The sequence below is a fragment of the Macrotis lagotis genome, chromosome 3 (genome assembly GCF_037893015.1).
Source record: "Macrotis lagotis isolate mMagLag1 chromosome 3, bilby.v1.9.chrom.fasta, whole genome shotgun sequence".
NCBI lineage: Eukaryota > Metazoa > Chordata > Mammalia > Peramelemorphia > Peramelidae > Macrotis > Macrotis lagotis.
Genome location: NC_133660.1, coordinates 106,253,436 through 106,263,503, shown reverse-complemented (window position 1 = coordinate 106,263,503; position 10,068 = coordinate 106,253,436). Strand labels below are relative to the sequence as shown.

General features: G+C 37.8%; 1 pseudogene; it reads left to right on the top strand.

The window, feature by feature from the left end:
* The first annotated feature begins 897 nt into the window (after positions 1-897).
* On the top strand, positions 898-2,054 carry LOC141516191 (very-long-chain 3-oxoacyl-CoA reductase pseudogene; annotated as a pseudogene).
* The last annotated feature ends 8,014 nt before the right edge of the window (positions 2,055-10,068 follow it).

Genomic DNA, 10,068 nt, shown 5'->3' with positions numbered 1-10,068 from the left:
GGATGGGAATGCATTTTGAAGAGTTGCCTAATATTCACTGAACTCCCAATGGACTGAGCAATGATATAGCTCCTATCCTTACAAGTTACCCTCTTAAGGTAACAAAACAAATCTCCATGTTCTATTGGATAGTGGTACAATCTTCAGAAGAAATCATATTCCCAAATTCTACAGGAATTTATTGAAGAGTTAACTGTATTTATATAATTCCAAATCATCATTATTACAGAATTTCTATAGAATTTTTTCATTTTCATTAGAATGAAGATAAGTTATGCATATTGTTGCTGAAATGGACCACTCCTATGTTTGATGTCAGATACTGTTGTTGGATAATGTTCATCATGCACCTTTTACATTTTTACCCGTCACAACAACTTCATGCTATAGAAAAACCTTTGAATTACTTTTTTCAAGTCAATGCCTGTTGATCAAACATGTGGTCATTAGAATCTCCACATTTTGTAAAACTGATTGTTGGAAGAAAGTTAATAGTTACTGGGTCTATGGTTAGAACTATACTATCTTGATAGGTTTGTGTTCTGTTAGCACAACTTTTGAGAACTCAAGATCATCTCTGTGTATTGATGAATCAAGAAAGTAATACTTTACTGGAGAAACATAGGACCATGGTTTTAGAGCTGGAAGTGTACCTTACAGATTATCTTTTCTGATTTGCTCATTCAGAAGATAAAGGAACTAAATTAGAGACAGATCAAGTGACTTGTCTAAGATCACCAAGACAATAAGTTACTGAGCCTGAATTTTGAATCTAGGTGCCCTGACTTCAATCCTTTATTTGCTGCACTAAGAAGAGGGACAAAAAGAAAAAGAGAGGTGCGCTTCTGGCTGCCCTACCTCGTGTGTCTTGATCCTTCTCTAACCTCGGTCTCCGGCATGGACGGCCTAGCTCCAGCCTCCGGCTTCCTTTACTGGATGGGCACCAGCACCATGGCCTACTTGGCCCTGCAGCTCTCCTACAACCTCCTCTTGGCTTTTCGGGTCTGGGACTTGGCCCACGGGGCAGAGGTCAGGCCGGCGCTTGGCGAGTGGGCAGTTGTCACAGGGAGTACTGATGGAATTGGAAAATCATATGCAGAAGAGTTGGCAAAGCTTGGAATGAAGATTGTTCTCATCAGCAGATCCCAGGAAAAACTGAAGGAGGTGGCTAATGAAATAAGAGAAAAATTCAATGTATAAGAGAAAAATTCAATGTGGAAACCAGGATAATTGCTGTTGACTTTGGATCAATTCTTCTATAAGAAGATACAAGCAGACCTGGCAGATCTTCAGATTGGTGTTTTAGTGAACAATGTAGGAATGTCATATGAGCATCCTGAATACTTTTTGGATATTCCAGACCTGGATAACACCATCAGTAAATTGATAAACATCAATGCTGTCTCTGTCTGTAAGATGACACAACTGGTGCTGCCCGGCATGCTGGAAAGATCTAAAGGTGCAATTTTGAACATCTATTCTGCCAGTGGCATGTACCCAGTTCTACTTCTGACTATTTATTCAGCGACCAAGGCTTTTGTCGATTTCTTCTCCCAGTGCCTCCATGTGGAGTACAAGAGCAAGGGCATCTTTGTGCAGAGTGTCCTCCCCTTCTATGTGGCCACAAAACTGTCAAAAATCTGAAAGCCAACCTTTGATAAGCCATCATCCAAGACATTTGTGAAGGCTGCAATTACGACAGTTGGTCTGCAGTCCCGCACCACTGGCTATCCAGTCCATGGTCTTATGGCCTGGTTATTCTCACTGATGCCTTCATGGCTTTACCTAAAAATGGCAATGTCTGTAAACAAGCGAATTCAAGCTCGCAGCCTGAAGAAGAACAACAAGAAAACTTAAGTTGGGTTGAGCCCATCAAGGATTTCCAGCACATGGTCCGATGTATTCATATGCTCTGAGAAAACAGCAACCTTTTAAATCTCTAGTTATCACTTTTTTAATTTAGTAATCAGACTAAATGCTTTTGGAGTTGAAGAGAAAGCAAAAATTATTTCCAGGGACTTCTGCCTTAGATGCTTATTCAACACCAATTGGACTAATTTAGGCACTGCAATTAAGAACTTATGTCAATTAGTAGGAAATCCTTACTTAGAAAACAAAATGGAATAAGGTTAATGGGGGGAGGGTGGGAAGGTGAAGGGCAGATTGTGAGAGAGCTTCTTACTAACTCACAGAAGCAGGCAGCTGGCAAGGGACCTCAACAACTTGATCAGGACCAAAAAGCCCAATTGTCATCTGGTTTTGTAATCCTCAGAGTGACTAGGCATTATTTGTAGTATCTAAGTTATATTTGCTAAGAAAGAGCCTGACTCCTATTTCAGCCTTAACTGCTCAAAGGAAGGGGAGGAGGTTGAAAGAGTACAGTGGTATCGGGTGATTTGGGGGTGGTGGGGGGGAAGGGAGGCTTCTGATAACTTGTGGAGGACTGGCCAAGGGGTTTACACACACACACACACACACACACTTCAAAGGCAGGGACTTTGTTTTTTTTTTTTTTTTTTTTTTTTGTCTTTGTATCCTGAGCGCCCAGTGCTGGGCCTGCTTGGTCGCAGCAGATGCTTTGAATAAAATGCTGCTTCTGGCAAAAAAAAAAAATAGAGAAAGACATATATGAAATAATAATTTTCTTTCTTTGTCTCTCTGTGTCTCTCTCTCCCTTCCCATGACTCATATCTGTATATATATATATGTATATATATACATATATATATATATTTTCCCCATTGATACATTTATTCATAGAATAGTGGTGTCTCAGGAATGCCATCTATATACCAATTATACTCTTAGTAGGGCAGCAGCTGATTATTCCCTTCCCTCTTTTCTAGAACCTTTCAGCAAGTCCCTGTCATCTGAAGACATCTAATCCACCCAGTCTGCCCCTAACCCTTATCTGTAACTAGCAACCCAGGGCAGATTCCTTAGTGGTCCTGACTTTAACTGTTCCTAACTCACATCTCTCACTTTTGGTATAGGAGTTATGTAAATGAAAATATGGTAAACCAAACATTAATGCCAGATCCACTCGTAACAAGTTCTAGAACTATTTGTCTTCTACTGCCATCTGCTGGTGATAGGAGAGAATGGTTTTGTTCCACACTAGTTGTCTTCACAAAGGTCTAGCCCCTGCCACTTACAGTATGTCCAGGTATCCACGGATCTCATTCCACAGCTTAATGACTGAAGCATCTGGTGGTTCCCATTATTCAATTCAATACAAAAAAATCTCTTAAATTGCTTAATTTGTTGTACATGACCTTACAGATAGACAGAATGAAGTTGTTATGTATTCTATCTGATAAAGGTGTCATGGGAATTTATTGATATAGACTCACAGATAAGTATATGGATCCACAAAAACAAATTTAGAATATCAATATAGGAAATTCTAGAATTAAAAATTGATGATTAAACTTGAATTAAACATTCACCATATCACTTAACCAATCAGTTAACTCTTGCAATGTTGAGGTGATCATACTGGAATGATAATGAAATATCTCTTTTACCAATGGTCTCTTCCTTCATGAAGTGAATTTTCTGTTTAAGATGCTTTTTATCACTATGAAGAAGTTCACTGTATGATTTATGGTCCATTTTTGAGTGGCTAGACTTATCAATGAATACTCTTTATAAACTTTTAGGGGGGGAAATGGAAGGGGAGAAACTATTTAAATAACTATAGGCTTCCTTTCAACTTTATTTTGCACCTTTCCTTCCCCAATTAATCATATACTTTAAAATTCATTTTTTTTTAATTTGGACTATATGGTATGACTCTTTTGTTGTTGTTGTTTTTTTTTTTTTTGCAAGGCAAACAGGGTTAAGTGGCTTGCCCAAGGCCACACAGCTAGGTAATTATTAAGTGTCTGAGACTGGATTTGAACTCAGGTACTCCTGACTCCATGGCTGGTGCTCTATCCACTGCGCCACCTAGCTGCCCTGCCATGGTATGACTCTTGAAAATTTCCTGTGCAAATCTCATCTCTTACCTCTGTATGTTTGCACAGGGAGTGCCTGGAATATACTTTTTCCTAGTCTCTGACTCTTTCAACCCCTAGCTTCTAAAAGTAGCAGTCAATTCTTTTCTTCTCAAAACTACTCAATATAACTTGGTATATATTTATATCTGTGTATAGATGCAATATACAACTAAATGGAGGGCAGAGACATTTTTATTTTTGTCTTTGTATTCCTTAGTCCTGAGCAAATTTCCTGGCACATTTCTTTTGATTGAATTTGAATGAATGAAAAAAGAAAGATGACTACATTGCTCTATGTTAATCTATTTTGTTTGATCCTGGGTCCTAGAGTTTTATTTCTGTGGTCATGAGTAGGATGCAAATTGCTTATAATTTCCTATACTGTTTTCATTCTGTTTTTCTTCTAATCATAGTCTAGACATTTTTTAAAGACGCCGTGTTTTCAAAATTAGATGACTACAGTGCCTCTTACTGCCAGGTTGCTGCTCTAAATTGTCCCTCTTTTCTCACACTGTGGATGCTATTGTTGTTCAGTCATTTCAGTCATGTTTGACTCTTCCTGACCCTTTTGGGGGGTTTTCTTGGCAAAGATACCAGAGTGGTTTACCATTTCCTTCTCCAACTCATTTTACAGAGAAGAAACTATGGTAAACAATGCTAAGTGACTTGCTCAGGGTTACACAACTAATAAGTGTCTGAGGCCAGATTTGAACTTAGCAAGATGAGTCTTACTGACTCCAACCCACCACCACCCAGCTGCCTCTACTGTAGATAGATTGTGGTTACAGAGGCATGAAAACAAGAGACCCTTGGGATGGTGATGGTTGGGGATGATTGTCACAAGTGATGATGGAACATAAAGTGGAACTCAGGGATGCCATTTACTATGGGAAAGATAGATAGATAGGTGACTAACTGATGGCTGGATGGACAGGCAGATGTATGGATAGATAGATCAATAGACTGATCAATCGATAGATAGATGGATGGAAATTTATTATGTATTTACTGTTACCACCCACTATGTTAAGCACTGACAAGAGAAATAAGAAATGAGACTGTCCCTAGCCTTCAAGGAATTTACATTCTGATAAGGAAGGACAATCCATAAACAAACTTAGTACAGATGGAGAGAAGAGAGAATTCTAGAGAGTGAGAATCAAACCTAGAGTTAGGTGAGCATGTCTAGGATTCCTCATGAAATAGTGAGTGTCAGGAAAAAACAGTATTGCTAGGCTAAGATTCATGATGAGGAAGTAAAGTTGGAGGGAGAGAGTTAGCCCAGATTGAAGTGAGCATGACTGGGAGACCTCATATGTCAGTACTCTGAGGTAAAGCCCTATATGTTCAATATGAATTATGTATGATAAGAACAGAGGCAGGAAAAACTTTCTGGACTTGAATTCTGATGAGGACTTATGCCTCTCAGCAGACCCATGTCAACCAAAGAAGAGATCACAAAAATACAGCTCTGTAAAAAAACAGTGAACTCTGAGAGAATGCTTTTTTAATCAGGTTTCTGACTTTTAAAAAGCTTGTTCCTATTCTTTAGGATATTTCCTTTGGAAATTACTTAACCTCTTTATCTCCTTGGACCTCAGTTTTCTCAAATAAACTAGATGATCCTTGTGTGCCCTTCCTGTCCTCAGCATCTTTGGCTCTGCTGCTTTGTGACTGATTTTTGTTTTCTGAGACATGAGTCTGATGTAGGTGTCTAGTCCAGGGAAGCAGAAAACAAAAATAGGTAATGATTGTCACTTACTCAGCTTTGGAGATGTAAATTCAGGAGAAGTGTGAGCTAAAAACATGCAGCAGTGAAGGTGGAAAGAACCTTTAACTTCATGGGCCCCTAGACCCCACTTGTGGACCATATAGGGAGCATCATGGCCCCTTGCTCCCTAGTGTGGGCTGAATTCTCTGAATGGTATCTCCTCCTTCCCTCTCTCCCTTCCTTCCCTTCTCTTTCTGTGTTTCTCATTTTCTCCTTCTTTCTCTTCTTTCTCTTCTTTCTCTTCTTTCTTTCTTTCTTTCTTTCTTTCTTTCTTTCTTTCTTTCTTTCTTTCTTTCTTTTTTAATTTTCCTTTCTCTCTTTCTCTCATTTCTTTCTTTTCTCTTTACCTTTCTCTCTCTTTCTTTCTCTTTCTCTCCCTTTCTCTCTCTCTTTCTTTCTCTCTCCTTCCTTCCTTCCTTCCTTCCTTCCTTCCTTCCTTCCTTCCTTCCTTCCTTCCTTCCTTCCTTCCTTCCTTCCTTCCTTCCTTTCACTTTCTCCTTTTTCTTTCCTCTTTTCCTCCCCTCCTTTCCTTTCCTTTTCTTTTTTTTATTATTGGAGGCTCACATACTCCCTCAAGTGGCAATTCTTTATAAATGCAAGAAAATTTTTTTTTTCCGGTTAGGAAGGTATGAAAGAATACTTTTGTATAGGCTGTTTATTACTTCTGTTTCTGACCCTTAGATGGTTGTGTAGACCTTCTGTGATCTGCTATTATTTCAAATATTTAGTAATGAAGATGGTGAATGTAAAAATTTGGCACACAGGGATTCAGACAGGAAAAAGAACTGAGTTTAATGTCAGTCTCTGTGACCACTTACTTATGTGACCCTGGGCATTACTTCGTTTCTTTGAAAATTCCTGGGGCAGCTAGCTGGCAGAGGCAGCTTCCTTCATTCTGTATTTTCTGGAATATATTCTCCTCTAATTTCTGTTTTGCTATGATTTCAATAAATTAACTTCATTATTTGCTATGTATATTTATGGTTTAACTGGTATTAGGTAGGAAAAGGGTCACTCCTTGTATACAGAGTTTTGTTGTTCAGTTGTTTTTCAGTTGTGTCCTATTCTTCATGATATCATTTGTAGTTTTCTTGGCAAATATACTAGAGTGGTTTACCATTTCCTTCTTCAATTCGTTTTACAGATGAGGAAACTTAGACAAACTGAGTTAAGTGACTAGAGTCACACAACCAGTAAGTCTGAGGTGAGATTTGAACTCAGAAAAATGAGTCTTTCTGACTAAAGGCTCAACATTCTACTCATTGCCCCAAATATAGAGCTTGAAATTTTTTCCCCTAAATGATAATGTGATTAAAAGTTAGATGGAACACAATCATGTCCCCTAAATTAATAATATTTAAAGGAGCAGGTAATCTTTTTTCTTCAGTCCTCTTCTCTCTCTCAGGACAGTAGAATGAATTCAATCTTGGTCCCAAACTCCTTCTTCCCCTCCTGGCAGAAATGAAAGTCCCTCTGGGAGAAAGATCAGGGAAGAAAAGACTAAAGAAGTCTGTTCTTCCTTCTTTGTAGTCACATCCAACTCTAGTCCCTTGCCACATGTGGTCCCTCTCTTCACTTTAGATACCTTTCCCTATATGTGGGTTATATGTCTGTAGGAATATAATTTTGTTTGTTAATATTTTGTAAGATATTATGGGGTTTGGGGGCTAAGTCTATACCCCCCAAAAGCTGGGAAATTGTACCTTATGTCCAGTGAATCAGTGAATCTTCTCTGAACCAGTCTACTGAGTTTCAAATAGAGCTACTTGATCACACTTTTTTTTTTAGGTTTTTTTTTTTGCAGGGCAAGTGGGGTTAAGTGACTTGCCCAAGGCCACACGGCTAAGTAATTATTAAGGGTCTGAGGTCGGATCTGAACCCAGGTACTCCTGACTCCAGGGCCGGTGCTTTATCCACTGCGCCACCTAGCTGCCCCTTGATCACACTTTTAAACATAAATCACTCTGGCTTTCATTGAATGGCTAATAAAAGATCCCCAGCCCAAATTGCTATGATTCATAGTTCATGTTTATTGGTTTAAAATGAGTCTAAATAGCAATTGTTCTCTGTTCTAGGGAGAAACCTTTAGGGTCTTTCTCCTCCCAGACTGATATTTTTGCGATGATATATTACTGCATCTTTGATCTCAATTCTTACCTAACCCTTAGTCATAGAATGGGTTAAACAAATAGAAGTCTGGGAAAAGACCTTAATTTAGATTTATTATTTTTTTTTAGAATTTCTGTATGAATAGGTTTCTTTCTTTCTTTCTTTCTTTCTTTCTTTCTTTCTTTCTTTCTTTTTTTTTAGGTTTTTGCAAGGTAAATGGGGTTAAGTGGCTTGTCCAAGGCCACACAGCTCGGTAATTTTTAAGTGTTTGAGACCAGATTTGAACCCATACTCCTGACTCCAGGGCCGGTGCTTTATCCACTGGGCCACCTAGCTGCCCCAAATAGGTTTATTTCTAAAGTGGAATTTTGTCTTCCCTGGAAAACACTTTTGTTTGCCTTTTACTTTATTTTTCTTTTTTATATTAAGTAGAATATTTTTAAAGTGATAATTTTGTTTTTTCCTAATTACATCCTGAAATTTTTCCAGTGCAATTTAATTATTTTTTTTTTGCTTTTTTGAGGTGCAACAAGCTTAACCTGACTTTGCTACATCAAACTATTAATTAATTAATTGCTGCATTTATTGATAACTTGTATTTCTTGAAAGTCTAAATGCTACTAAATATATAATTGTAGTAAATTATACTAAATGTATACTTGCTATGTGTTGATGTGTGGAAGAGTTGAGACCGTTTTCATTATTTGAACTCATGTCTTTTGCTGTAATATTTGTATTGTTAATCCAATAGGCCAGTACTGATGTATTACCATATATTTATTAACATTAATATTTGTGTATTAATGTGGACTTGCATGGAGTAATCTCTTGAAAAGATGAGAGCTATGATACTTGAGGAATACTCTCTTGTTTTCTCAGGTGAAAAGTATAGAGGTCTCCTAGTATCAGAAATGCACTCTGTTAAATAAAAATCCCAAGGAATTGTAAAGGCAAGAAACCCTAAGTCCAAAAAAGAGTAACTTGGAATGAACCAGATTGTGATCACAGTTTATATAAATTATAAATGCATTTATTGCCTGAAATGAAAAAGTCTGCAAACTGAAACAGTATCAGTGTGATGACATGTCCAAAATCTGGTTAGAAAGAGAGATTTGTACTTTTTTTTAAACAAAGAAAGGAGAAAAGGTGGAAATTGGGACATCCTAGGCAGGAAACCCCAGGAAATAAGGGAAATGAGGAATTTCAGGTGTATCCTTTGATACAGAAATCAGAAGGTCTTCTAAGTGATAAACAGTGCAAAGTTCATGGCTGAGCACAGACAACAAGATTAGGAGACGTTTCCCAAAACCATAGAGCAGAATTTTTGTCTGAGAGCTCCATAATCAACAGTTATAGTCTCTGAAGATAAGGATGTCTCTTGTACATCCATAAATCATCAAATGGCTCAGGGACTGCTTCAAGGCTGGTATAAGTTCAATAACTTCAGATTTCCTGATATTCTGCACATTCAGCTAGGTTTACTTTCAGTAATCATAAAGGATTGTTGTTATGTAAAGCCATTCTGTATGCCAGTTGATACAGCTAGTCTTCATTTAGTTTTTCTGGTTACATGGAAAATTGAGGGGACAGAGGGGATCAAGCAAATCAAGATATCCATTTTTAACACTGCAGATCTTCAGAATTAGCCCCAGTTATCTAGGTAACCAGAAGAACTATATGAGTACTGGCTGTATTGACTAGTATACAGAATGACTTCACACACACACACACACAAACACACACACACACACAAACACACACATATATATGTATATATACATATATACATATATATATATATATATATATATATGTATATAACAATTACATGGCTATCATCAGATAGCTTCCAAGCCAGTGGATACCTTCATAGAGAAGAGGCTGAAAGTTACCTTACTAGAATATATACAACTTTAGTTTTATGGGGTAGTTTAGAAGACTCCTATGTTAATTTTTCTCTTAATACTCTGTGGCAAAAGAAATGCTTATTGAATTTCTCCTTAGAGTACAGCAACTTATGCAGAGACTGATAACAGATAGGGTGTGGATCCTGAGAATGCAGGAAAAATTACACCAGCAATACTGTTCCAGGAATTGGTACATGGCTGGAATACAGCTGATGTAATAAAATATGTGCAGACATAGAAATCATTGAGAACACTGGCTGAGGAGAGACAGGTACTCCTG